The sequence below is a fragment of the Lepidochelys olivacea genome, assembly GCF_965140295.1.
Source record: "Lepidochelys olivacea isolate rLepOli2 genome assembly, chromosome: 14".
NCBI lineage: Eukaryota > Metazoa > Chordata > Testudines > Cheloniidae > Lepidochelys > Lepidochelys olivacea.
This window is the reverse complement of record NC_140424.1, coordinates 31,325,126-31,331,264: the sequence shown is the minus strand read 5'-3', so window position 1 is coordinate 31,331,264 and position 6,139 is coordinate 31,325,126. Positions and strand designations below refer to the sequence as shown.

The 6,139-nt window shown below is 43.5% G+C and overlaps 1 long non-coding RNA gene across 1 annotated transcript; it reads left to right on the top strand.

Annotated features, from left to right (window-relative positions):
* Positions 1–1,488: 1,488 nt before the first annotated feature.
* On the top strand, positions 1,489–4,244 carry LOC311530746. Its single transcript, XR_014714088.1, has 2 exons — positions 1,489–2,208; positions 2,955–4,244. It is a non-coding gene; the product is annotated as an uncharacterized lncRNA (long non-coding RNA).
* The last annotated feature ends 1,895 nt before the right edge of the window (positions 4,245–6,139 follow it).

Below are 6,139 nucleotides of genomic sequence, written 5' to 3'. Positions count from 1 at the left end.
GAGGTAGTTGAGGCCATAAAGGAAGTCTGGGGAATTGCTAGAGGAGAGGGCTGCTCTCTCTCTTTCCTCTGACTAGGAGAACAGGAGTTGAGCTTCCAGGGTCAGAAGCTGATGCCTGCCTTCATTGTGAGGCACAACTCCTGGCTGAGCAGCTGCTGAGCAGGAACAGTCAGCGTGGATTAACCAAGGGCAAGTCATGCCTAACTAACCTAATTGCCTTCTACGATGAGATAACTGGCTCTGTGGATGAGGGGAAAGCAGTGAACTAGTTAGCAAAGCCTTTGATATGGTCTCCCACAGTATTCTTGCCAGCAAGTTAAAGAAGTATGGGCTGGATGAATGGACTATAAAGTGGAAAGGAAGAAGGATGTGGAAAAATGGGAAAGAGTCCAGTGAAGGGCAACAAAAATGACTCGGGGGCTGGAGCCTTATGAGGAAAGGCTGAGGGAACTGGGATTACTTCGTGTGCAGAGGAGAAGAACGAAGAAAGGGGGTTCCAAAGAGGGTGGAGCTAGACTGTTCTCCGTGGTAGCAGATAACAGAAAGAGGCGTAATGGTCTCAAGTTGCAGTGGGGGAGGGTTAGGCTGGCTATTAGGAAAAACTTTTTCACTAGGAGGGTGGTGAAGCACTGGAATGGGTTACCGAGGGAGGTAGTGGAATCTCCTTCCTTAGAGGTTTTGAAGGTCAGGCTTGAAAAAAACCTCTGTCTGGGATGATTTAGTTAGGGACTGAGTCTCCCAGGCTGAGGGCAGGAGACGGGGTGGGGAGCGAGGTACCCAGCGCCCAGCCCGGCCCAGACCCATTTCCTGCAGCATCCCACGGTAGATTGACTTTTCTGGGACAAGGGGAGGAGCAGAGAGAGAAAAAGACAGTTCCTACCTCTGCCTAGCTCCCCGCAAGCTGCTGGGGGAGTGTGCAGGCACAATGTCAAGAGAAATCTCTCAAAGTGGCTCCTTTTGATTCTACTCTTTTCTACTGTTCTGTTCAGAGAATCGGTTACTAGGAGGGTTTAAGATTTTCTCTGTAAATTTAGGATTTGTGAGAAATTATAAAGTATAACATATATATAGAGCTACAGTTTGTGTCATCCCTTTCCACAGTTTCCTTTCTCTCCAGTGTAAGGAATTGTTTCAGAGTAGCAGCCGTGTTACTCTGTATTCGCAAAAAGAAAAGGAGTACTTGTGGCATCTTAGAGACTAACCAATTTATTGGAGCATAAACTCAGATGTCAAGAATTATAACATTCATAAACCAGTCGGAGAACACTTCATTCTCTTTGGTCACGCGATTACAGTCATGAAAGTTGCGATATTACAACAGAAAAACTTCAGAAACAGACTTCAAGGAGAGACTGCTGAATTGGAATTCATTTGCAAATTGGATACAATTAATTTAGGCTTGATAGCGACTGGGAGTGGTTGAGTCATTCCGCAAAGTAACCTATTTCCCCTTGTTTATTCCTGCCCCCTCCCCCCCCCCCACTGTTCCTCAGACGTTCGTGTTAAACCCTGGATTTGTGCTGGAAATGGCCCACCTTGATTAGCATACACATTGTAAGGCGAGTGATCACTTTAGATAAGCTATTACCAGCAGGAGAGTGGGGTGGGGGGAGAGAAAACCTTTTGAAGTGATAAACACCCATTTTTTCATGGTCTCTGTGTATAAAAACACGCTCACTGTATTTTCTACAGTATGCATCCGATGAAGTGAGCTGTAGCTCACGAAAGCTTATGCTCAAATAAATTGGTTAGTCTCTAAGGTGCCACATGTACTCCTTTTCTTAGTGTAAGGAATGACTCTTGCCTGCATTCCTTCTTTAGCCCATCATATGATGGGACCATAAAAGAATATAAGGAGGAGAATCTTTACCAGCATATACAGAGAGTGCAAGAGGCCACCAATAAATCCAAAGGGAATGTTACCCAAAGTCTTGAAAAGAGACAACTCTAAGAGCCCGCGCAAGTTAGAAAAAGCCTCAAGGGGAGAAAGGGAGTGAAACCACTAACCATGCAGGAGACTTCCTGAATGGCCTCATTTTCCAAAGCACACACCCAGGGGAGAAACCAAACATATGTATAGAATATGGGAAAAGTTTGGCTCAGAACTCAGACCTCGTTAATCATCAGAGATCCACATTGGACAGAAACCCTATAAGTGTATGTACTGTGGGAAAAGGTTCAATGTGAGCTCTACTTCACCACGGCAAGGTAAGTGTGTGCGTGTATGTTTTAAAACATATTTTTTGAAAGAGTTAGTTTTAATGTTTAAATTGTGAGTTAGGGGCCTATGGAAGAGATAAGCGTGGGATTTTACAGTATTTTTGTTTCAAAACAGTTTGTTTTTTAATCTGCAAAATGTGATGTGTTTTTAAAACGGCTTGTTTTAAAATTAGTTCGTGTTTAAATTGTTGTTGGTGATTTAGGGAACCTATGCAAGACATAGTTATGGGGGGGATTTTAAAGGTATTTTATTGCACACTTTGTTTTTGGGTACATGGTGGAAATATAAAATTCTCGGTTTTAGAGAAACACTAGTGGTGGAAATGAACCAAAACCTGTGTTTGTTGTACAGCCTGAAGTGGATTACCTTGTTTTAAAGCTATGACTTTTTAAATAGAAAAACACCTTAATAAGTATTTTATTTTTTAACTTTACAAGACAGTTTCATTTGTTTTATAATAATAATGTTGTCTGCTCTAAAACATGAGAGATTCTTAGACAAGAGGGTAAACAAGCTCAAAAGAGAAAGAAAAGAGACATCTGAAAAGGAAAATTCACCAGCATCAATGGCTGATGGATGGCTGAAGCCCAGTAAATATGTTTTGCTTATTGTTTTGACTATTTCATGAGTTTTTCTATTTTAAGCAAATACATAGCTGTGGGTGAGAAAGATGGTAAAGTTTTAAAATGTTTATTTGATGCTAAGTTGGAACACCTCCGTTTTTCTTAATCAGGCATGGGCAGTTCTCCTGACAATGCTGTAGTCCGAGCTACAGGGAAACCTCCACCAGAACCACCAAAGAACCAGGAATCTGCTCCGATACCTTTAACAACAACAACAACGCCAACGCAAACAGCAGAAGAGTGCAGTCGAAGCAGCAGGACAGTCCAAAGCGCACATACGTCAAGCCAAAGGACAAAACAAAAGACTTTGGTAAAAAGCACCCACACAAACATAACTCCAGTTCCTCAGCTGTCAGCACCACACCAAGTCCTGAGAAAACTGTGAGCGAAAACACACCCATTCATAAACCTGGAGCAAACTTTTTAGTGGTTGTCAATAAAAAAGCCAAGAACTGAAAGCTCCAGCGATGCAGGGGTAGCTCCTTATGAAGTATCCAACAATTCTCGCGAACTATTCTCCCACCTCCATAAGGTCGGCACAGCTCTTCAGTATTCTAGAAAATTTGGGAAAAATATGACGCTTCGTTCAGAAAGCTGATGGACGCTGTATCCTCAGAGGTTCTCAAAGAAAGGAAGACTGGAAACTACATCAAAAATGCAAAAGCTCTTGCAGCTGAATTTGAAAAACACTTCAGTTTTTCTGAGGGTTGTTCTGAGCAGGCATGACTAGTCATGGAAAGGGGCTTTCGTAAAAGGGGCATCCTCAAAGCTACACATTAGCTAAGGCGTAAACAAAAGGGGCGGGCAGTGTTGGCGGATAAACGTACGTCTGCCGAAAAGTTACAGGCCAGGGTCGCTGAAATTTTTTAAAAAAGGCTAAAGAGGTGATGAGGATCAAAAAACAAAAAGAGACGCCCCCTACTCTGGAGGCTCTGAAATTGGTGTGTCTGAGATTGGGGAGGCGGAATCCGACCTGGGGGCAGTGGTGACTCTCACAGAGTCTGGTTTAGAAAATTCCCCAGAAGGCTTTCTTGATGGGTCCCCGTATACTTCTGATGATCCTCACGCTGGCCCTTGGAGTCTGACTCTCAAATAGCATCTGATGTAGAAAAAGCAGCTGACGGTTCCGTAGCGGAACCCCCAAGTAACCCTGAAAATGCAGATGCAGACCCCCCAAACAGACGTGTATATAGAGAGAGTGAGAAATTGTCAAAGGGAATTACCTAGGTTTGGGGGTTCGGCGTATCGTGAAGAATTTTGTTTTGTCAATCTTGAGAGAATTAAATCAGCTCAGCAGGTCGTTGAAGCCATACACGGGGGATACAGTGGCCGCAGAGTTTTGAATTTTTTCCTCTATAGTCAAATCCTCCATAAAAAGAGACCATGTTTAGTAGACCTGACTTACACTGGTACTAATCTGTGTTTTGCGGGTGGGTTCTTGGCTGTCATGTCTGACTGTAAAGCAACAGACGTGGAATTGTTAGACTGGGTGAGAAAGTTGCATGAGAAACTGGGGTGGTCAGATCAAAAAAAGATTATGCTCAGCATCATAGCGGCGTTTGAACAGCATTTAGGAGTCAACATACAGGTGGTGCTCTATGCGGCAAACGGTGGCTGTTTTTTTTTTTTAAATGGGAGTTCCAGTGTACGCCAAGACTTTTTTCATCGTGTTGCATGATGAGCATTATTATGGGGTTCTGGATGTGAAAAAGCTGTTCGGTGTGAAAAATTATTGTGAGTTTTACCACACAGTGTACAGTGATAGCCATTCTTGCAGGTATCGTTGGTGCCTCTGCTTGAGTGCAACGTTCTCAGACAGCGTGGGTGTGCAGCTGAGGTGTCCTAGCTGTAGACTGTATTGTTGCTCCAAAGAATGTTTAGAGAGACAAGTAGACTGCGCATCGAAAAAACAAGTCAAATGCCTGTCTAAAATTGTATGTGATCAGTGTCAGTCTTACGTGGACAAGGGACACAGGTGTAAGAGAAGGCGTTGTGAGCAGTGTCGGGGTTTGATCACCAGTGATGTAGATAGCCACCTGTGTTTTATGTATAGCATTAGAAATTATATTTTTTTACAGTTTTGAATGCAGGCAGGAGATGGGCCTGCATGTGCACAATTAGATTTTTGCTATGTCCCTAAAGCTAGAACGATCCTGGGAATTTAAGGGTGGTGAGTGTCTGTCTACATTTGTTAAGACCTTTATTGGCAGAAAGTTCCGGGACTGCAAGACAGAACAAGGAGTAATGGTCTCAAGTTGCGGTGGGGGAGACTTAGGTTGGATATTAGGAAAAACTTTTCACTAGGAGGGTGGTGAAACACTGGAATGTGTTACCTAGGGAGGTGGTGGAATCTCCTTCCCTAGAAGTTTTTAAGGTCAGGCTTGACAAAGCCCTGGCTGGGATGATTTAGTCAGGGATCGGTCCTGCTTTGAGCAGGGGGTTGGACTAGATGACCTCCCTTCCAACCCTGATATTCTATGATTCTTATGATTCTAAGTTCCTAGCGCACAATTCTAAAGATTATGAGGCATACTTCATTGTTAGACAGTTACTGAAGGAAAAGATGGGCCTAGAACTGATAACTCAGGGTAGTAAACTAATGTGTGTGGAAGTTAAGGCCCTGGGCATTTGTTTTATAGACTCATTACACTTCTTGCCCATGAAGCTTAGCAAGCTCCCACAGGTGATGGGGTCTGAAGATTGCAAAGGGCATTTCCCACATTTTTCATCACTTTAGAAAGCCAAATTTACGTGGGGCCTATGTCCAAGGTGGAGTACTATGGCGTAGACAGCATGATGCCTATGGAGAAAGCAGGATTTCTTCCCCGGTATCGGGACAACAGATATGAGATGTTTGACTTGCAGAAAAAGCTCGCGTATTATTCTCAGAAGGGTGTCAACATTTTGAGAAGGGCCTGTATCCTGTACAGAGAAGAGATCATGAGAATGTCAGAGACGGGAGATATTGTAGCGAGAGGCCCTGGTAAATTCACAGAGGTAAAATTGTGTATAGATCCTTTCTGGATAACGTTGGCATCTGTCTGCATGGCTATGTTTTTGCAGCCTAACACTGTAGCTCTTCTCCGTCCAGACAACTATCACAAGCAGAAAAAGAGATATTCGACCCCCTCTATTCAGTGGCTCTTGTATAACAAAGAAAATATACAGATACGGCATGCTTTACAGGGTAGGGAATTACACGTAGGCCCCCTACTTTCTAGACGGTTATGCCGTCGTTGATGGGGTACGCACAGCCTTTGAGTTTAATGGGTGTTTTTTTGCCAGGGTTGTATCA